This window comes from Physeter macrocephalus, chromosome 11 (assembly GCF_002837175.3).
Source record: "Physeter macrocephalus isolate SW-GA chromosome 11, ASM283717v5, whole genome shotgun sequence".
Taxonomy (NCBI): domain Eukaryota; kingdom Metazoa; phylum Chordata; class Mammalia; order Artiodactyla; family Physeteridae; genus Physeter; species Physeter macrocephalus.
Window position 1 is genome coordinate 35,046,243 of NC_041224.1, and position 22,279 is coordinate 35,068,521.

At 37.9% G+C, this 22,279-nt stretch overlaps 1 long non-coding RNA gene across 5 annotated transcripts in view; it reads left to right on the forward strand.

Moving 5' to 3' along the window:
- The window catches only part of LOC114487149 (uncharacterized), a 62,779-nt gene that overhangs the window by 22,403 nt on the left and 18,097 nt on the right, over positions 1 to 22,279 (forward strand). For all 5 annotated transcript variants that reach the window (XR_008618522.1, XR_008618524.1, XR_008618523.1 and 2 more), the window contains one exon: positions 19,535 to 19,687. This is a non-coding gene — a long non-coding RNA (uncharacterized lncRNA). The remainder of the gene's footprint in view (positions 1 to 19,534; positions 19,688 to 22,279) is intronic.

The window sequence follows — 22,279 nt, forward strand, 5'->3', positions numbered from 1 at the left end:
AAAAAAAAAAAAAAAAAAAAAAAAAAAAAAAAAAAATCACATATTCAGCAAGTTCCATAAACTGAGATTCAGCCTGGCTCAAAAAAATCAAGCATATGCCAGAGATTAGGAGACTCTTATTAGCATTTATTAGCAAGAACCTTGGGAAGATGAGGACTATTGACTCAGAGAGGAGAAGAAATCAAAGATAAAGTTTGCAAATACTTATAAGACATTTAAAGATGCCAAGAATGTAAATCTTTGTTTTTTAAAGAATTGTGGTGAAATATACATAAGGTAAAATTTACCATCTTAACTATTTTAAACTGTACAGTTCATTCACATGAAATGCATTCACATAGTCCTACAACCATCACTACCATCCACATCTAGAAGCTGTCCTCATTAAACAATAACTCCTCATTCTCCCCTGGCCTCAGGCCCTGGCAATTACCATTCTACTGTCTCCATGAATTTGACCACCCTAGGTACCTCATATAAGTGGAAACTTACAATATCTGCCCTTTTGTGACTGACTTATTTCACTTTGCATAACATCATCAAGGTTCATCCATGTCGTAGCATGTATCATAATTTCATTCCTTTTTAAGGCTGAGTAATATTTCATTTTATATATAATACCACATTTTGTTTATCCATTCATCCATTGATGATCACTTGGGTTGCTTTCAACTTCTGGCTATAGTGAATAATGTTGTTATAAACATGAGTGCACAAATATCTGTTTGAATCCCTGCTTTCAATTCTTTTGGGTGCATATCCAAAAATGGAATCACTGGATCATATGCTAATTTTAAATGTTTTATTTTTTGAGGAACCATCATACTGTTTTCCACAGCTGCTGTGTCATTTTACATTCCCATCAAGAGTGCACAAGGATTCCAATTTCTCTGCATCCTTTTCAACATTAGTTATTTTGTTTTTGTGATGGTAGTCATCCTAATGGTTGTAAGGTGGTATCTTATTGTGGTTTTGATTTGCATTCACCAAATAATTAGTAACACTGAGCATCTTTTTTAAAAAAAATTATTTATTTATTTTTTATATTTATTTTTGGTGTGTTGGGTCTTCGTTTCTGTGCGAGGGCTTTCTCCAGTTGTGGCGAGCGGGGGCCACTCTTCATCGCGATGCACGGGCCTCTTACTGTTGCGGCCTCTCTTGTTGTGGAGCACAGGCTCCTGACGCTCAGGCTCAGTAGTTGTGGCTCACGGGCCTAGTTGTTCCGCGGCATGTGGGATCTTCCCGGAATGGGGCACGAACCCATGTCCCCTGCACTGGCAGGCAGATTCCTAACCACTGCACCACCAGGGAAGCCCAACACTGAGCATCTTTTAATGTACTTTTTGGCCATTTATATATCTTCTTTGGGGAAGTGCCTTTTCAAGTCTTTGCTCATTTTTTAATTGGGTTTTTTTTGTTGTTGTTGTTACTGAGTTGTAGGAGTTCTTTATGTATCCTGGATATTAACCCCTTATCAGATATGTAATCTCCAAATAGTTTCTTCCATTCCAGGTATTACCTTTTTCACTCTGTTGATTGTATCTTTTGATGTACAGAAGTTTTAAATTGTGATGTAGTCCAGTTTATCTATTTTTCCTTTTGTTGCCTTTTGGTGTCATATCCAGAAATCATTGCCAAATTAAAAATTGAAAATTTCCTCTACGTTTTCTTCTAAGAGTTTTATAGTTTTAACTCTTCCATTTAGGTCTTTGATTCATTTTGAGTTAATTTTGTATGTAATATATGTTAGGGTCCAATGTCATTCTTTCATTTGTGGATATCCAGTTTTCCCAACACCATTTGTTGAAAATATTGTTCTTTCCCTTATTTAATGGTCTTGGCACCCTTGTTGCAAATCATTTGACTCTATATGCAAGGGTTTTTTTCTGTGCTGTCTATTCTATTCCACTGTTTTATTTGTCTTTTTGCCAGTACCACATTGTTTTGATTACTGTAGCTTTTTTTTTTTAAGAGATTTATTTATTTATTTGTTTGTTTTTGGAGGCGTTCGGTCTTCGTTGCTGCACGCGGGCTTTCTCTAGTTGCAGCAAGCAGGGACTACTCTTCGTTGCAGTGTGCGGGCTTCTCATTGTGGTGGCTTCTCTTGTTGCAGAGCACGGCCTCTAGGTGCATGGGCTCAGTGGTTGTGGCACGCAGGCTCAATAGTTGTGGCTCGCGGGCTCTAGAGCGCAGGCTCAGTAGTTGAGGCGCACAGGCTTAGTTGCTCCGCGGCATGTGGGATCTTCCCGGACCAGGGCTCGAACCCGTGCCCCCTGCATTGGCAGGCGGATTCTTAACAACTGCGCCATCAGGGAAGCCCTGATTACTGTAGCTTTGCAATAAGTTTTGAAATCAGGAAGTTTGAGACCATCAGCTTTGTTCTTCTTTTTCAAGATTGTTTTGACTATCAGGGGTCCCTTGACATTCCATATAAATTTTAGGATGGATTTCTCTACTTCTGCAAAAAAATGTCATGGAGATTTTGACAGAAATTGCATTGAATCTGTAAGAAAATAACTCTTAACTCAAGTTGTGTCAAGGTCCTTTTCTGTCAACATTTATACCTGTTCTAGATCTTATCCTAGTGAGTTGGAGAATTTATTTCCTAAAAGTTACTTTTTGTGTCATCTAGACTGTAAATATTTAATTGCAAATACTTAATATCCTGTGGAATATAATAACTTTGAGGCTATATACAATAACTTGTCTTGGAAAGCTGAGTTTTCTGTAACTCACTTGTCTATAGGGAGATTTGGAGTCTTTTGATAATGAGAAATCTTCAAGACCTTTGCCTGGCTTTCTCACTTCAAGCTTGATTGCAATAAATTGATAAATCTTGCAGATTCAGTATGTAAAAGCACAGGAAGTATAAGTCATTAACTTTGTTCTTTTGTCATTTAGCTGAAGTCTAAGTGGGTTGTTTTGGCCTTTCAGGGCCCACTGCAATTACATATTAATTTGAGGATCATCTTTTTCATTTCTGCAAGAAAGGTTGTTGGAATTTGATAAGGATTGCATTGAATCTGTAGCTCACTTCAAGTAATATTGACATCTTACCAATATTGTCTTCCTACCTGTGGACAAGTGATGTATTTCCATTTATTTAGGTTTTCTTTGATTTATTTGAGCAATGCTTGTAGTTTTCAGTGTGTAGATCTTTCACCACCTTGGTTAAGTTTATTGCTATGTATTTTATTTTTTTAGATGCTATTGCAAATTGAATTACTTTTTACATTTCCTTTTTAGATTGTACATTGCACATGTATAGAAATACAACTGATTTTTCTCTGTTGACCTTATACCCTGCGACTTTGCTGAATTCCTTTATTAGCTTTAGTAGCTATCGTGTGGATACTTTGGGATTTTCTAAATATAAGACTATATCGTCTATAAATAGAGATAGTCTAACTTCTTTTCCAGTTGGGATACCTTTTATTTCTTTTTCTTTTCTAATTGTTTTGGCTAGAATTACTAGTACAATGCTGAATTGAGAGATTGAAAGTGAGCATCTTTGTCTTGTTTTTAATCTTAGGGGGAAATATTTTGATCTTTCACTCTTGAGTATATTAGCTTGAGTTTTTCATAAATGTCTTTATCATGTTGAGGAAGTTCGCTTATACCCCTAGTTCTTTTGTTTTTCTCATGAATGTGTGTTGCATTTTTTCAAATGCCTTTTTGTGTCAGTTTAGATGATCACATGGCTTATTCCCTTTGTTCTATTGATGTGGTTTATTATATTGACTGATTTTCTTATGTTGAACCACTCTTACATTTCTGATATAAATCCCACTTGGTCATGCTATATAATCCTTTCAATATGCTCTTAGATTTATTCTGCTAGTATTTCATTGAATATTTTAGTATTTTATAGTTTTAAAATCAATATTCATAATGGATATTGGTCTGTAGTTTTCTTTTCTCATGATGTCTTCATTTAGCTTTGGAATCAAGGTAATGCTAGGTTCATTAAATGAGTTAGGAAGTATTCCCTCCTTTTTAATTTTCTGAACAAGTTTGAGAAGGATTGGTGCCAGTTTTTCTTTAAATGTTTGGTAGAATTTACAGAGAAGCCATCTGATCCTGGACTTTTCTTTGTTGGGAGATGTTTGATTACTGATTCAGTGTCTACTTGTTATGGGTCTGTTGAGATTTTCCATTTCATATCGAGTCTGTTTAGGTAACCTGTGTGTTTCTAGGAATTTTTCCATTTCATTTAGGCAATTCAAGTTTTTGGCATATAATTGTTTATAGTGTTCTCTTATAATCCTTTTTATTTTTGTAAGGTCAATAGTAATGTCCCACTTTCATTTCTGATTTTAGCTATTTGCATTCTCTCTCTTTTTTCTTTGTTAATCTAGGTTTGTCAACTTTGTTGATTTTTTCAAAGAACCATCTTTTGGTTTTATTGATTCTGTTGTTTTACTATCCTCTAGTTTATTTATATCCTCTGTAATCTTTATTACTTCCTTCCTTCTGCTAGCTTTGGGTTTAGTTTTCTCTTCTTTTACTAGTTCCTCAAAGTATAAAGTTAGGTTATTGATTTGAGATACTCTTTTTTAAATTTAGGCATTTACAGCTATAAATTTCCCTCTGGGCACTGGCTTCACTGCAGCCCATAAATTTTGGTGTGTTGTATTTTTTTTCATTCATCTCTGAGTATTTTCTCATTTCTCTTGTGATTTCTCTTTTGATGCATTGGTTGTTAAGACTGTGTTGTTTACCACATATTTGTGAATTTTCCAGTTTTCCTTTTGTTATTGATTTCTAGCTTTGTTTCACTGTGATCAGAAAAGATACTTTGTATGATTTCAGTTCTTCTAAATGTATTGAGACTTGTTTTGTGGCTTAATATATGCTCTATCCTGGAGAATGTTCTACTGCACTTGGGAAAAATGTGTATTCTGTTGTTGGGTAGAGTGTTCCATGTATGTCTGTTGCATATAGTTGGTTTAGAGTGTTGTTCAAGTTCTCTGTTTCCTTATTGATCTTCTGTATAATTGGTCTATCCATTATTGCATCTGATATATTGAAGTCCCCAGCTCTTATGTGTAACTGTTCATCTCTCCCTTCAATTCTATCAAGTGCTCGCTTCATATTGGTACTCTGTTATTTGATGCATGTATTAATATATAATGTCTTTCTTCACTGCTTTTAGCAGTTTTTTAATTTAAAGATTATTTTGTCTGACGTTAGTATAGCTACTCCAGCTCCCTTTTGGGTACTAATTGTATGGAATATCTTTTCAATCTTTTCACTTTCAATCTGTTTGTGTTTTTGAATCTCAAGTGAGTCTCCTGTAGATGGCATATAGTTGGATCATGTTTTTTTAAAAAATATTTTACTTATTTATTTATTTTTGGCTGGGTTGGGTCTTTGTTGCTGTGTGTAGGCTTTCTCTAGTTAGGGTAAACCGGGGCCACTCTTCGTTGCGTTGCACAGGCTTCTCATTGTGGTGGTTCCTCTCGTTGCAGAGCATGGACTCTAGGCGCATGGGCTTCAGTAGTTGTAGCACACAGGCTCAGTAGTTGTGTCCCATGGGCTTAGTTGCTCCACAACATGTGGGATCTTCCCGGACCAAGGCTTGAACTTGTTTCCCATGCATTGGCAGGCAAATTCTTAATGACTGCGCCACCAGGGAAGTCCCAGATCATGTTTGTTTGTTTTTTTTTAAATTCATTCTACAATCTCTGACTTTTGATTGGACAGTTTAAAGTAATTACTGATAAGAAAGGACTTACTTCTGCCATCTTGCTATTTGTTTTCTGTCTGTTTTATATCTTTTTTTTTTTTTTTTTGCTGTATGCGGGCCTCTCACTGTTGTGGCCTCTCCTGTTGCGGAGCACAGGCTCTGGACATGCAGGCTTAGTGGCCATGGCTCCCAGGCCCAGCTGCTCCGCGGCATGTGGGATCTTCCCGGACTGCGGCACGAACCCATGTCCCCTGCAACGGCAGGCGGACTCTCAACCACTGTGCCACCAGGGAAGCCCTGTCTTATATCTTTTTTGTCCCTCATTTCCTCCATTACTGCCTTTGTGCTTCATTTCTTTTTTTTCTTTTTTTTTCTTTCTTTTTTTTTTTTTTTTTTGCTACGCGGACCTCTCACTGTTGTGGCCTCTCCCGTTGCAGAGCCCAGGTTCCGGACGCGTAGGCTCAGCGGCCATGGCTCACGGGCCTAGCCGCTCCGCAGCATGTGGGATCCTCCCAGACCGGGGCACGAACCCGTGTCCCCTGCATTGGCAGGTGGACTCTCAACCACTGCGCCACCAGGGAAGCCCTCTTTTTTTTAAAAAATAGTAAACCATTTGACCCCCCTTTCATTTCCTTTTGTGTGTATATTTTTAAAGAGATCTTCTTTGTGGTACCCTGGAGATTATATTTAACATCTTAAATTTAAAATAATCTTTTTTGAGCTATTACCAATTTATATTTGAAAGCATACAGAACTGCTCCTATACAATTCTGTCTTCCCTCTGTTCTGTTTATATTGTTGTTGTCACAAATTACATCTTTATACATTTGTGCCAAATAATATAGACTCATAAATACATTTTTTAATTTTTTAGGAAAAAAAGTAGAAGTGTAAACTGAAATACCATAATACTTGCTTTTACATATGTACGTGTATTTACCTTCATGGAAGTCTTCATTTCTTTATACAACTTTGAGTTGCTGTCTAGTATCCTTTTGTTTTGTTCTGAAGGACTATCTTTAACATTTCTTGTGGGCAAGTCTAGCAGTAATGAACTCCCTCAGATTTTGTTTTTCTGGGAATGTCTTATTTCTACCTCATTTTTTATTACAGTTTTGCCAGATATAGAACTCTCTGTTGACAGTTTTGTTTTTTTTTTTCTTTCAGCGCTTAAAATATGTCAACCCTCTGTCTTTTGGCTTCCAAGGTTTCTGATGCAAAATTGGCTGAGGATTCCATGTACTTGATGAGTCACTCCTCTTTTCTTGCTTTCAGTGTTCTCTGTGTCCTTTCATAACTTAATTATAATGTGTCTCACATGGATCTCTTTGAGTTTAACCTAGTTAGAGTTCATTAAATATCCTGGATTTGTAGGTTGATGTCTTTCATCAAATTTGGGACATTTTTGACCATTTTTTCTTCAAATATTCTTGCCACCCTTTCTCTTTCTCTCTCCTTCTGGGACTTCCATATATATGTGCTGGTTCACTTGATGGTGCTCCACCAGGTCCCTTGGGCTCTGTTCATTTTTCATTATTCTTTTCTCTTTCTAGTCTTTCAGACAGTAATTTTCATCGTCCTATCTTAAGTTTGATGATTTGTCTACCTGCTCAAACCTGCTGTTGAATCTCTCTAGTGAATTTTCATTTTAATTACTATATTCTGCTCCATTTCTTTTTGGTTCCTTTTTATGTTTTTTTAAATCTTTTTATTGATATTCTCATTTTGTTTACACATCACTTTCCTGATTTGCTTTAGTTCTTTGTCTATGTTTTCCTTTAGGTCATTGAGAATATTTAAAACTGTTATTTTTAAATCTTTGTTAAGATTTCTGGACCTCCACAGAGATGATTTCTGTCAATTATTTTGTTCCTTTGAATGGGCCATGCTCTGCTGTTTCTTTTCATGCCTTTTGTTGTTGTTGCTGCTGCTGCTAAAAATGACATTTGAATATTACAAAGTGATAACACTGGAAATCAGACTCTCTGACTCTCTGCTTTCCCCAGGGCTTGCTAGGTTATTTGTTGTTGTTTTGTTTTGTTGTTGTTTTTGTTTGTTTGTTTGTTTTTGTTGTTGGAAGTTGTCCATTTGTTTTGAGACTTCCCAAACTGTTATTTCAAAGACTGTATTCCCTGCTGATGCATTCACAGCCTCTGCTCCTCAGCTTGTGTTCAGCTAGTGTTTTGACAGAGATTTCCTGGAATGCCAGGAACTAAGAACACAAACAAACAAAAACAGAGAGAGATAGAGAGAGAGAGAGTGACAGAGACATACAGACAGAGATGGAGAGAGGGAGACAGAGAAGAGAGATAGAGTCAGAGAGAGAAAAAGACAGACCTCTCACAGTCTTTGAAAATTGGTGCTGTGTTAGGACTCTCCTTCAACTATTAGCCAGGCTTGCACTGTAAGCCCAAGGTGAAAGTTTAGGGTTTTCTCAGGTCTCTTCTGAGCATGCATCTTCACTGGACATGTGTGTTTCATTCTAAATTCCTTAGTATACACAGTTGCTTTTCATTGTTGTATTTTCCCTAAGAAACTCTCCCCAGTTTATGCTTTAGGAAGGTTGTTGTATGTTTACTGAAATATTTTGTCTCAAATGTCTGAGTGTTGTTAGTCTGGCTTGTAGTGTTTTCAAGCCATTCTCCTCACTTTTCTAGCCTGGGTTCTGAGCTAGGTGAAACTGACACAAGTACCTTGTATTAGTCCTTCAGGTAGACCCCAGAGAGATGAGCACAGACATACACAGTAATTTGCTATTAAAGTTTTCTCTGCCCCCCTTCAGGACCAGGGAAATAGTTGTGTAATGGGAGCAGGGTGTGTCGGGGTGTCACTGTTTTAAAACTGCTCTCACTTTAAGACTGCTGCCACACCAGGGAGGGAGTCAGGCCAGGGAAAGGAAAATCACCACAAAGGTTTCCTACCATTTTGAAGTGCCTTTTTCTTGACATGGCACTCAGATATTGTAAACTTTTAACTATTTTCCAGGTCCTCAAAAAATTGGTCCTTACAGTATCTGCTGGTTATCAATGTTTCTTTGGGAAGATGCACATGTGGAGCTGCCTACTTCACCATTTTGCTGATGTCACTTCTGAGCTTTATTTTTATTGAAATTTTTATACCATATTTTTTCTATTCTTTCACCTTTAAACTGACTGTATCAATATACTGGAAGTCAGTTTCTGGTAGGCAGCATATAATTAGGCTGTCTTTTCTGTATTCTAAAAATCTCTGTCTTTTAATTGGTGTGTTTAGATGATTTACATTTAATGTAATTATTGATATGCTTGGATTTAGGTCCATGATTTTATTGGTTGTTTCCTGCTTGTTCCCTCTGGTTTTTATTCCTCTGTTTCCCCTTTCCTGCTTTCTTGCTTGTTATTTGAACATTTTAATATTTATTTTAATTTATCTGATGTGGTTGTATCTCTTTGTATAGTTTTTTTTTTAAAAGCAATTCTCTAGGGACTAGAATACACATATTTAACTTTCACAGTCAAGTTATAATCACCATTTTACCACTTCAAATAGAATATAGAAACCTCATCACCACATAGGTTTCTTTATTCCCCCACCCCCACCTTAACGTTACAATGGTCTTATATATTACATCTACAAACTGAGAAACGAGTCAGACAATGTTTTAATTTTTGCTTTCAACTGCCAAACATACTTCCAAGAACTCAAGAGGAGAATAGTTTATTATATTTACCCAGATGTTCCAGGGTTCTTTCTCATATCATTTTCCTTCTATCTAAATAACCCCCCATTTAGAATTTCTTTTGTAAGAGACACGTTGGCAATGAATTCTAACTTTGCTCCATCTGGGAATGTCTTTATTTTATCTTAATTCTTGAAGGATATTTTTCACTGGATATAGAATTCTGAATTGACAGTCCTTTCAGCACTTAAAAAATGCTTTCCTTTCTTCTGGCCTCCATGGTTTTTGATGAGAAATCTGCAGACATTTGAATCCTTGTTCCTCTGTAAGTATTGTGTCATTTTATTCTGGTTGCTTTCAAAGTTTTTTCTTTGTCTTTAGTTTTCGGCTGTGTAATTATGATGTGGTTGAGTGTGCATTTCTTTAGGTTTATCATGTTTTGCATTCACTGAGTTTCTTAAAACTCAAAAGATATGGAAGTTTCTGTCTTTTGTCAAATGTCATAATTTCCAGTCATGATTCTTCAACTGTCTTCTTCTGCATTGCACGCTTTCATCTCTCCTGGGACTCTGGACATATGCCAACTCTCTCTGGCATAAATGTTGGACATATTGATGTCATCACACAAGTCCCTGAAACTGTCATTTTCTTCTCAATCTTTTTCACTCCAGTGTTCAGAATGAATAATTTCTATTGATCCTTATTTGACTTCACTGTCTCTTTCTCTGTCATCTCCATTCTGCTATTAAGACCACCCATTGGGGCTTCCCTGGTGGTGCAGTGGTTGCGCGTCCGCCTGCCGATGCAGGGGAACCGGGTTTGTGCCCTGGTCTGGGAGGATCCCACATGCCGCGGAGCGGCTGGGCCCGTGAGCCATGGCCACTGAGCCTGCGCGTCCGGAGCCTGTGCTCTGCAACGGGAGAGGCCACAACAGAGGGAGGCCCGCATACCACAAAAAAAAAAAAAAAAAAAGACCACCCTTTGAGTTTTTAAATTTTCCATGATTATATTTTTCAGTTATAAATTTTCTATTAGTTTTTACTTATTTCTTTGCTGTGACTTTCTGTCATTTCATTCATTTTAAGAGCATTAACCTTTACTTCTTGGAGCATTTTTTTTGATTTAAAGTCTTGTCAGGTAATACCAACACCTGTGTCATCTCAGCACTATTGTCTGTTGATTGTCTTTTCCCATTCAACTTGAGATTTTACTGGTTCTTAGTCAAGCAATTTTTGGATTGTATCCTGTATAATTTTAATATTATGTTATGAGACTCTAGGTCTTATTTAAATCCTATGGAAATTGTATGCATGTTTAAGGGCACATCTATGCAAGGATGATCCCAGACATTCATAAGCAGCTTTATGGATTCACTTTCCAAAGATCCCCCTTCTCCTCAATTTCCCTGTAATTTTCAAGTTCTCTGGAGCTTCCCACTTCAATCCTTCAGCCAGAAACTGGGACTTTACTTACCTTCCTCTGCTTACATTTCATGCTGCTGACCATGTGTCCAGGACCAACTGAAGAGAGGAGAGAAAGTAAGCAGTGATGTGTGCTTTGCTCTTCCTGTCATGGCTCCTCCAAGTGGAGAGGAAGGTTCTGCTCCCTCCAGTTTTAAGCTCCTGTGGGCAGGTCCTTATTATTGATGTTGCCACTGCCACCACCATAGAATTGCCTAGATTGGGATGTGTGTGACTAGATGAAAGAAAAAATGGGAGATTTCTGAGCATTAGGAAACTCCTTTCCATCACTCAGTCCAGAACTAGACAGCTTATTCTGGGGCCCTCTCTATCTGTATTCTGGATTTTAGGCTACATTGAGTCCAGGCTGGATGACACCGAAGGAAAAACATGGTAAACTCACTGCTAGTTTGGTGATATTTCAAAATTTTCTCTTCTTCCCTAGTCTGCCTGCTACTCTTTATTTCCAGGGACCTCAATTAGTTGCTCCATGCATTGTATTCAGGTTTTGTTTCTATGTATATTGCTGCATTTAGTGGAGAGACAAGGTGCAGTGTGCTTACTCCATTAGAACAGAAACTTCTGTTTTACATTTGTAACTTTTCAGATTCTAATTATAGTTACAAATTTAAAACTTTACATAAAATGCAGAAATCTTGCAATTATAGGTCCACATTTCTCCCACCCCACATTCTTTATGCTATTGCTGTTAAATATATTTTATCTACACATATTATGATTTCCACAAGGTACTGTTATAGTATTTGCTTTAAATAGTCGTAAGTAGTATAAAGAAATTAAAGGCAAATAAAGCATAATACCTTTTGTATTTGGTCAGATATATACCATTTCTCATGTTCTTCACTCACTTCCAACAATGCAGATTTCCACCTGACATGAACTCCTTTCATTCTGAAGAACTTACTTTCTCATTTCTTTTTTTTTTTTTTTTTTTTTTTTTTTTTGTGGTACGCGGGCCTCTCACTGTTGTGGCCTCTCCCGTTGCGGAGCACAGGCTCCGGATGCACAGGCTCACGGGCCATGGCTCACGGGCCCAGCCGCTCCGCAGCATGTGGGATCTTCCTGGACTGGGGCACGAACCCGTGTCCCCTGCATCGGCAGGCGAATTCTCAACCACTGCTCCACAGGGGAAGCCCTCTCATTTCTTGTAGTGTTAATTTTCTGGTAGCAAAGTATTTGTTACATGAGAAGGTATTTTGTTTTGATTCTTCTTTTTTTCTTAAAATATTTATTTATTTGGCTGCACTGGGTCTTAGTTGTGGCACGCCGGATCTTTTAGTTGCGGCATGCAGACTCTTAGTTGTGGCATGCGGGATCTAGTTCCCTGACCAGGGATTGAACCTGGGTCCCCTGCATTGGGAGCGCGGGGTCTTAACTGCTGGACCACCAGGGAAGTCCCCTTGAGTCTTCTTTTTAACACTTTATTTTTTAGAGTAGTTTAAAGTTTACATTAAAATTGAGAGGAAGGTACAGAGATTTCCATATACCCCCTGACACCACACCTGCGTGGTCTCCCCCATTATGAACATCTCTCACCAGAATGGTACTTTTTATTTATTATTTATTTATTTACCAAGGATGAACCTACATTGACACGTCATAATCACCCATAGTCCATAGTTTACATCAGGGTTCACTCTCAGTGGTGTACAGTCTATCGGTTTGGACAAATGTATAAAGACATGTATCCATCATTATAGTGTCATACAGAGTAATTTCACTGCCCTAAAAATCCTCTGTGCTCCACCCACTCATCCCTCCCTGTTCCCAATCCCTGGAAACCACTGATATTTTTACTTTCTCCATAGTTATACCTTTTCCAGAATGCCATTAAGTTGAAACCATGTAGTATGTAATCTTCCAGATTTCCGCATATCTCTTCATGGCTTGATAGCACATTTCTTTTTAGCACTCAGTAGTATTCCATGTCTGTATGTGCCACAGTTTATTTATCCATCACCCACTGAAGGACATCTTGGTGGCTTCCTAGGTTTGGCAATTATGAATAAAGCTGCTATAAATCTGTGTGCAGGTTTTTGTGTGGACGTAATTTTTCAACTCCTTTGGGTAAATACCAAGGAGTGTGATTGCTGGATCATATGGTAAGAGTATGTTCAGTTTTGTAAGAAACTGCCAAATTGTCTTCCAAAGTGCCTATATGAGTTTTGGCAACTATGAATAAAGCTGCTATAAATCCATGTGCAGGTGTTCGTGAGGACATAAGTTTTCAACTCATTTGGGTAAATACCAAGGAGCACAATTGCTGGATTGTATGGTAAGAGTACGTTTAGTTTTGTAAGAAACCGCCAAATTGTCTTCCAAAGAGGATGCACCATTTTGCATTCCCACCAGCAGTGAGTGAGGGCTTGTGTTGCTCCACATACTTGTCAGCATTTGGTGGTGTCAGTGTTCTGGATTTTGGCCATTCTAATAGGTATATAGTGTTATATCATTGTTGTTTTAATTTGCATTTCTCTGATGACATATGATGTGGAGCATATTTTCATGTGCTTATTTTCCATCTGTGTATCTTCTTTGGTGAGGTGTCTGTTCAGGTCTTTGCCCCATTTTTTAATCAGGTTGTTTGTTTTCTTATTGTTAAGTTTTAAGGGTTCTTGTATGTTTTGGATAACACTCTTTTATTAGATGCGACTTTCACAGATATTTTCTCCTAGTCTGTGGCTTGTCTTCTAATTCTCTGGACATTGTCTTTCACAAAGCAGAAGTTTTTAATTTCGGTGAAGTCCAGCTTATCAATTCTTTCTTTGATGGATCATGTTTTGGTGGTATTGTATCATAAAAGGCATCACCAGGCTTCCCAGTTGGCACAGTGGTTAAGAATCTGCCTGCCAGTGCAGGGGACACGGGTTCGAGCCCTGGTCTGGAAAGATCCCACATGGCGTGGAGCAACTAAGCCTGTGCACCACAATTACTGAGCCTGCACTCTAGAGCCCACGCACCACAACTCCTGAGCCCACTTGCCACAACTACTGAAGCCCATGCACCTAGGGCCCATCCTCCTCAACAAGAGAAGCCACTGCAATGACATGCCCGTGCACTGCAACGGAGAGTAGCTCCCACTTACCACAACTAGGGAAAGCCCGTGCACAGCAACGAAGACCCAGTGCAGCCAAAAATAAATAAATAAAATAAATAAATTTATTAAAAAAAAAAAAGCATCACCATACCCAAGGCCATCTAGGTTTTCTCGTATGTTACCTTCTAGGAATTTTATAGTTTTACCATTTGCATTTAAGTCTATGATCCCTTCTGAGTTATTTTTTTATGAAAGGTGTAAGATCTGTGTCTGGATTAAATTTTTTTGCATGTGTATGTCCAGTTATTTTAGCACCATTTGTTGAAGATGCTGTGTTCACTGCATTGCATTGCCTTGCTCCTTTGTCAAACGTCAGTTGACTATATTTATGTGGGTCTACTTCTGGGCTCTCTGTTCTGTTCCACTGATCAATTTGTCTGTTCCTTCACCAATACACACTGTTTTGTAGTCTTGAGGTCTGGTAACATCAGCCCTATAACTTTTTTCTTCTTCTTCAATATTGTGTTGGTCTTTCTGGGTCTTTTTGCCACTTCAGGTACAATTTAGAATCAGTTTGTTGATATACACAAAATAACTTGCTGGTACTTTGATTGGGATTGATTGAATCTGTAGATCAAGTTGGGAAGAACAGACATCTTGACAATATTGAATCTTCCTGTCCATGAATATGGAATATCTATTTAGTTCTTCTTTGATTTAGCTCATCGGAGTTTTATAGTTTTCTTCATGTAAAATTCTTGTTATATTTATACCTAAGTATTTCAGTTTTGGTAGTACTAATGTAAATGATATTACTGTTTAAATTTCAATTTCCACTTTTTCATTGTTGGTACATAGGAAAGCAACTGACTTTTGTATATTAACCTTGTATCCTACAACCTTGCTATAATCACTTATTAGTTCCAGGAGATTTTTGTTGATTATTTTGGATTTTCTACATAGACAATCATGCCATCTGCAGACAAAGACAGTTTTGTTTCTTCCTTCTTAATCTGTATACCTTTTATTTTCTCTTTTTGATTTATTACATTTGCTTTTTATGAGGTGGCAAAGGAGTGGTGGTGACAGTGGGGAGGTCCTGTTTTGTACCTGATCTTAGTGGGAATGCTTCAAGTTTCTCACCATTAAGTATGATGTTAGCTATAGGTCTTTGTTAGATAGTCTTTATCAAGTTAAGAAAGTTTCCCTCTATTTCTAGTTTACTGAGAGTTTTTATCATGAATGGGTGTTGGATTGTGTCAAATTCTTTTTCTATACCTATTGATCGATCAGTGATTTTTCTTTTTTAAACTATTCATGTGATGGATTACATTAATTGATTTTTGAATGCTGAACCAGCCTTGCATACCTGAGATAAATCCCACTTGGTTATGGTGTAAATAATTTAAATAGTTTTTTAAATTCAACTTGCTAACATTTTGTTGAGGATTTTTACATCACACATGCGCGTGTACACACACACACACACACACACACACACACGCTAATGAGACTATCAAAGGCATTCTTCATTTCTGTTACAGCGTTTTTGATTTCTAGCATTTCTTCTTGGTTCTTTCTTAGGATTTACATCTCTGCTTACATTGCCCATCTGTTCTTGCATGCTGTCTACTTTATCCATTAGAGCACTTAGCATACTAATCATAGTTGTTTTAAATTCCCAGTCTGATAGTTACAGCATTCTGCCATGTCTGGTTCTGATGCTTCCTCTATCTCTTCAGACTGTGTGTGTGTGTGTGTGCCTTTTGATATGCCTTGTGGCTTTTTTCTTGGTATTTGGACGTAATGTCCTGAGCAAGAGGAACTGCTATAAATAGGTCACTAGTGATGTGATAGTGAGGTGTGGAGGGAGAGGAAGTGTTTGATAGTCCTATCATTGGGTCTAGGTCCTTTAGTGAAGCCTGTTCCTCTGGACAAGTGCGTCTCAGTTTTTTCCTCCCTTAAGTGGCACAGGATGGGTAGAGTAGACTGGAGTGGGTTTTCCTGTCCCCCAGGTCAGTTAGGCTCTGATAATGCCAGCAGGTTAGGCTCAGGTTAGCTAGTCTCCCCTGAGGCAGGCCTTGTTAAGAAGAACAGAGTGCTCTAGAGTGTTTTTATTTTAAAAATTCTTTTAAAAGCTTGCAGGTCACTTTTATTTCTTATTTTATTTTATTGAGGTACAATTGACATGTAACATTATGTTAGTTTCAGGTGTACAATATAATGATTTTTTGTTAGTTTGTATTTTGGCTGCACTGCACAGCATGCGGGATCTTACTTCCGCAACCAGGGATCGAACTCGCACCCCCTACATTGGAAGCAAGGTATCTTAACCACTGGACCACCAGGGAATTCCCTCTAGAGTTTTTTTAAATGGTTCTTTTCCTCTTTCTCTGCTGGACACCTGAGGGGACTTTCCTCTGCTCCATATTCACTGTGGGAACGTGGTAGTGCTCCTGGAGGTAGATTTCATGAAGTATGGAGCCCCTATGATTGGATCCCCTGGAGTTTTTAGCTCTCAGAGTTGTCCTGACAGAGCCTCCAGCAATCCATCAATTACATTTAGGCTTTCCTACCCAGCGCTGGTCCCTGCATGGTGTCTGCCCCTGGGTTCCTGCTCCAGTAAGTTACAATCGTTTGTATTCAGTGTCTGTCAGTCTCTCCCATCTTGGGGGCCGTGGTTTGCCCTGTGTTATTCCCTCTCTTGTGGATCCAAGAAGAGTTGTTGATTTTTTATTCTGTTCAGTTTTATACTTTTTGTTAAGACAGTATGGCAAATTTGAAGCAGAATTGGAAATCAGAAGTTCCTAGCTGCCTTTTTGCAAAAACAAACTTAACTTTGCCTTGATTTTTGGAGGTTATTTTCACTAGAGAATTCTGGGTCAACAGCTTCCTTTTCTCCAGCCTCATTCACATCTGATGAAACGTCATCCAATAATTGAATTATCATCCCCATATTTAACACATTGTGTTTCTCCTTAGTTTCACCATTTAGTCTCCACATTTAGCTTCAGTAATTTGACTGTGATGTGCCTCTTCATATTTGTCCAGCTTGGTTTTTATTGAATGTCTTAAATCTACAAAGTTATGTCTTTTATAAGATGGAAACATTCAGCCATTATTTCTTCAAACACTTTTTCTGTCCCATTCTTTCTCCTCTCCTTCTAGGTCTTCAGTTATTCATACGTTAAGATTGTTTGATCTTCCCTAATAGGTCCCTCAGGATTCCATCTTCTTTATCAACCGTATGCTCTTGGTTCTTCTCACTGTGTCATTTCTATTTATTGACTAGGTTTAGTTATTCTTCTGTCATCTCCATTTGGCTATTAAGTCCATCCAGTGAATTTTTTGAGATATTAAGTTTTTTCAGTTCTAGAAATTTTTTTTTGGTCATTTCTATTTCTCTGTGAACATATTTTATCTCACTGAGGTTAGATATAATATCCACTTTAAAATCTTTCCTGTTAGTTCCAAATCCAAGGCATCTCAGGCTTTATGTCAATTTATTTTCTTTTCTCTGAAGGGTGAGTTCCATTTCCCTGGGTTTTTCATTTGTCTATATGGTAATTTTGGAAATCCTGGACATTCAAAACATTAAGCTGGGAAGACTCAGGATTCTGTTTTCTTCTGGGGAGTGTTGTTTCTTGGTTTTAGAAGACAGTTATCTTGTTGGGCTTCAGAACCAGTCTCAGCTCAGATCTTCTCTCTTGAGCAGATATTCTCAGAGTCTGTCCAACACATGTGTAGTTCAGGGACAGATAGATAGGATTTGGGGATCCCCTCTCTGGATTTCCCTTCTGGGATTCTCTCTCTCTCTCCCTCAGGAGGTCATAGTCTCCCTGGATTCTGCTGTCTAGTTCTCCAAGACTAAAGAGTGGGGTTTTCCCACCAGCACCCTTAGGGCCCTGGGCACAGTGCTCATTGTGTCTGGCCCTGCCAAAAAGCTAGAGACAGGCACTGACTCATACAAGTGTATGTGGACTCCTACAGAATCTACATGCTTCTCTGGTCCTTCAGGCAGCTGACGTCTGAATGTTATAGTTGTTTCCTGCTAGCATGTGGTCCAGTAGTTATTATCACTATTAGTATTATTATTAGTCATTATTAAAAACTGTAGTCCTTCCTTTTGTTTTTGTGGCTGAACCGCATGGCTTGTGGGATCTTAGTTCCCTGACCAGGGATTGAACCTGAGCCCTCAGCAGTGAGAGCATGGAGTCCTAACCACTGGACCACCAGAGAATTCCCAGAAGGCCTTCCTTATCTCATAAAAATACTGTGTAGTTTCTGTCACATATGCTATTCACCTTTTTCTTTAAACTTTTCAAATACATTATATTTTTAGATCCTGTCAAGAATGGTAGCATGTGCGTGCATTCTCTCTTTCTATTTAGTCATTGTTGTTAATATATATAGGCGTGCTATTGAAATTTAAAAATTAAATATACATGCAGCCATTTTTCCAAAAATTTAATTTTAATTTTATTTCTTTTTTATTTCAATAGGGAAAATTGTAGCTCCTGTAAATAATGATTGTATCTTTATTATTTTTATTTCCCTTCTTATTGGAATAATCTGTCTTTTTGCTTTTTACCCTTGACTGGCATCCCACTGCCCCCCCCAATCCTGACCTCTCCCAGGGTCATGCCTGACCCCCCAGAAGATAATGGTTTGGAGGAGGTGGAACAGAGCTGAATTTAGACCCATCTTTTCTTCCACAGCTTGACTCACTAGTTCAACCAAAATGGCCAAAAAGAATATACCCAATTCAAAGCTTTAGAAGATTTTAGGTAAAAACAGTAAGAAAGGCTTTGTTAAAAACACCTACTGAAAATAGAAAGGTGGAATTGATTTCTAGTGTTAGATTGTTGTTTTGTTAAGGACAAAGTGGAGCCATATTTCATTTTTAAATTCTTCAAAGTACAGTGGAAATAATCTATTTTTTCTTGGTTGAACTGCAAAGTAAAGCAGAGAACTCAAGAAATTATAGAGATAATTCATATCAAAATTTGCCCTTGGAATATCCAGATAATTGAGCGCAAAGTACAGATTTCATTTGGTTGAATTACCTGCAAAGTTGTTTTATCCTCTATTTCACCTTTATGAATAAAAGAGCAGTCTAGGAAAGGAAAATTGAGACCTTGCTTTTTTGAAAAAATATTTAAACATCATCTTAAAAAGAAACCAATAGAGAAATAGAAAAAATATACGAAGAGGCAATTCAGAAGAATACAAATAGCCAGTATACACATGGAAATAAGATACACCTCACTAGCAGTGCAGGAAATAAAAATGAAAGCCATGATTAATATAATTTTTTTGCCTACCAGATAGCATAAAGTTTCAAAATTGATAATATCCAATGTTAGTAAGCCTTTGGTAAAACAAAGGTTCTTATCTGATATTGGTGTAACAAAAGTTCTTATCTGATATTGGAAGGACTGTGGACGAACACACTACTTGGAGGGGCAATAGCTCAGATGTCCTCAGTTCTACACCCTCCATAAACTGACGTCCCTTTCCTCCTGGCTTCATGGTACTCGCCCATTTGGGTCCAGGCTCAGCTGTGCGACTTGCAGGAGCCCACAGGGTGATCGCAGAGTGCAAGCAGGGACTGGAAAGGCGTGTGACTGGAGTTAGCCTCTCTCTTTGCACCTCTCTCTTTGCACCAGGAGAACGTGCCCTGGCTACCCTGCTGGAGGGCAAGATACGTGTGAGCAGAGCAGAGGACCCAGTATCCCAGCCAGGGCCACCCAACCTGTCTGCAGACACGCAGGCGAGCCAGCCAAGACCAGCGAAGCAAGAGGTGATCACACGAGCAGGAGGTGCTTATTATTAGATCTTTAAATGTAAGCTTTGTGGTTATTTGTTACGTAGCATTATTGGGGAATGAGATAACAGAATCAGGAGGTAGTAGGCTTAATACATCAAGATTTTAAAGGGCATAACCCTCAACCCAGCAATTATATTTCTGGGAAAAAAACAGATGAACTGAAAGCCTTGCAAGAGGATGTCCATGAAGGCATTATTTTTTATACAAAAATTGTTTAAATATTCTAAATTCTATCTGTAGGGAATGGTTAAATAAAGTAGGACATGTCTTATTAAGAGAATATTATGTAGCTATTCAAAAGAATAGATTTATATAAATTGGTGTGGAAAATATTTATAATATCTTAAGCCAAAAAAAAAATGTTACCAAGCAGTAAGTATAATTACATATGGAAAATTATAAATGTAAAAGTATAGAAAGAGAAATGGACAGGAAAAAATTTATAATTTCTGAGAAGTTGCATTTAGGGGAGTGATTTTATCTGTATGTACAATTAGCATTTTTATAATGACCATGAATTACTATTATATTTCAAAACAAGTGGGAAAGATAGCTATTAGATTTTTTTCAGTTTATTTTTAATTTTAGTTTTTTTCAATCTTACCGAAATATAATAGACATACAGCACTGTCTATGTTTAAGGTGTACAGCATAATGACTTTTTTTTTTTTTTTGGCTGTGTTGGGTCTTCGTTGCTGCACGCAGGCTTTCTCTAGTTGTGGTGAGTGGGGGCTACTCTTCGTTGCGGTGTGCAGGCTTCTCATTGCGGTGGCTTCTCTTGTTGCGGAGCACGGGCTCTAGGCACGTGGGCTCAGTAGTTGTGGCTCACGGGCTCTAGAGCGCAGGCTCAGTAGTTGTGGCACACGGGCTTAGTTGCTCCGTGGCAGGTGGGATCTTCCCGGACCAGGGCTCGAACCCATGTCCCCTGCATTGGCAGGCGGATTCTTAACCACTGCACCACCAGGGAAGCCCCAGCATAATGACTTGACATACATATATTGCAAAATGATTATCACAGTTAATTTAGTTAACATCCATCATCTCATATAATTACACAACAATTTTTTTCTTTGTGATGAGAGCTTTTAGAATCTACTCTCAACAACTTCCATTATAACATACTGCAGTGTTAATTATATTAATCATGTTGTACCTTACATCCCTAGTATTTATTTATCTTATAGCTGGAAGTTTGTACCTTTTGACAACCTTCTTCCAAATCCCCCTCCCCCCACCCTCCACCTCTGGTAACCACAGATCTGATCTCTTTTTCTGTGAGTTTGGGTTTTTTATTTAATTACACATATAAGTGAGATCATACAGTATTTGTCTTTCTCTGTCTGACTTATTTCACTTACCATAATATCTTCAATGTCCATCTGTGTTGTTGCAAATGGCAAGATTTCATTCCATTCCTTCTTATTACCGAACTGTATCCCCCTTTATATATATACCACATCTTCTCATTTCCATATCTTGGCTATTGTGAATAATATGAACATGGGGGTGCAGATATCTCTTCAACATTGTGGTTTAGTTTCCTTTGGATAAATACCCAGAAGTAGAATTACTGGATTATATGGTAATTCTATTTTTAAATTTTTGAGGAACCTGCATACTGTTTTCCATAGTGGCAGCACCAATTTACATTCCCACAAACAGTGCACAAGGGTTCCCTTTTCTGCACATCCTCACTAGCACTTGTTATCTCTTGTCTTTAATGATGGCCATTGTGACAGGTGCGAGGTGATAGATTTTGATTCGCATTTCCCTGATGATTAGCGATGTTGAGCATCTTTTCACGTGCCTGTTAGTCATCTGTATGTCTTCTTTGGAAAAATGTCTATTCAGGTCCTTTGCACATTTAAAAATTGGATTATTTGGTTTTTTTGCTTTTGAGTTGTATGAGTTTTTATATATTTTGGATATTAACCCCTTATTAGATATATGAGTTGCAAATATTTTCTCCCATTCCCTAGGTTGCCTTTTCATTTTGGTGATGGTTTCCTGTAATGTGCAAAAGCTTTTAGTGTGTTGTAGTCCCACTTTATGTTTTGTTTTTGTTGCTTGTGCTTTACATATCACATCTAAAAAGTCATTGCCAAGACCCAGGTCAAGGAGCTTTTTCCTGTTTTCTTCTAGTAGTTTTATGGTTTGAGGTCTTTTTTTTTTTTTTTTAACATCTTTATTGGAGTATAACTGTTTTACAATAGTGTGTTAGTTTCTCCTTTACAACAAAGTGAATCAGTTATACATATACATATGTTCCCATATCTCTTCCCTCTTGCATCACCCTCCCTCCCACCCTCCCTATCCCACACCTCTCATGGTCACAAAGCACAGAGGTGATCTCCCTGTGCTATGCGGCAGCTTCCCACTAGCTATCTAATTTACATTTGGTAAATATGTCCTGCCACTCCCTTCTGGCTTGTAGAGTTTCTGCTGAGAGATCAGATGTTAACCTTATGGGGACTCCCTTGTGTGTTATTTTTTTTTCCCTTGCTGCTTTTAATATGTTTTCTTTGTATTTAATTTTTGACAGTTTGATTATTATGTGTCTTGGCGTGTTTCTCCTTGGATTTAT